The following is a 622-nucleotide window of genomic DNA, read 5'->3' on the forward strand; positions in this document are numbered from 1 at the left end:
GAAACTTGCGTTGATTCTTGAAGCCACTGGCATTGCTTCCCTCTCCAAGTCTGTGTAATAAGGAATTGGCAGGAGCCCACGAGTTGAAACTATCAGAGGACAGAATGCAAATGAAGTGTTCTGAGAAAAGCAAAGCGGCGAAAGGACATTTTCCCGTGTGCATGTAGATGGCCGACTTTGACACGGCTTGATGAAGTCTTGTGGATCCTACCACTGCTTAAGTGCACTACTACGCTTGCCTTCAGGGAGTTTCATGTCAAACATTCAAAAAACAGGACTCGAACTAGACGGATGAGCACCTACGATCGGTCTTGGCCGATGTGGGGATCGAACCCAAGACCTTGGCGTTATTAGCACCACGCTCTAACCAACTGAGCTAACCGGCCATCGAAAGGAGTCTCTCTGCCAGGCATTTCCTCATGTTTATGTAATTTGGCTGCAAAATGCATTACACACAAGTGTGAAAAGAACACTTTTGCAATTCCTAGCATTGGTGATGCTATAAATCAATCTGTCAGGAGTGGGATTTGAACCCACGCCTCCATCAGGAGACCAGAAAACCCTTCTACATTCTTCAAGGGAACAACACCTTAAGTCTGGCAAATTAGACCACTCGGCCATT

The 622-nt window shown here is 46.5% G+C and overlaps 1 non-coding gene across 1 annotated transcript; it reads right to left on the reverse strand.

Annotated features, from left to right (window-relative positions):
* Nucleotides 1-312: 312 nt before the first annotated feature.
* trnai-aau (transfer RNA isoleucine (anticodon AAU)) lies at nucleotides 313-386 on the reverse strand. The gene has a single exon. It is a non-coding gene; the product is annotated as a tRNA-Ile (tRNA).
* Nucleotides 387-622: the final 236 nt, after the last annotated feature.

This window comes from Amia ocellicauda, chromosome 12 (assembly GCF_036373705.1).
Source record: "Amia ocellicauda isolate fAmiCal2 chromosome 12, fAmiCal2.hap1, whole genome shotgun sequence".
NCBI classification, from domain to species: Eukaryota; Metazoa; Chordata; class Actinopteri; order Amiiformes; family Amiidae; genus Amia; species Amia ocellicauda.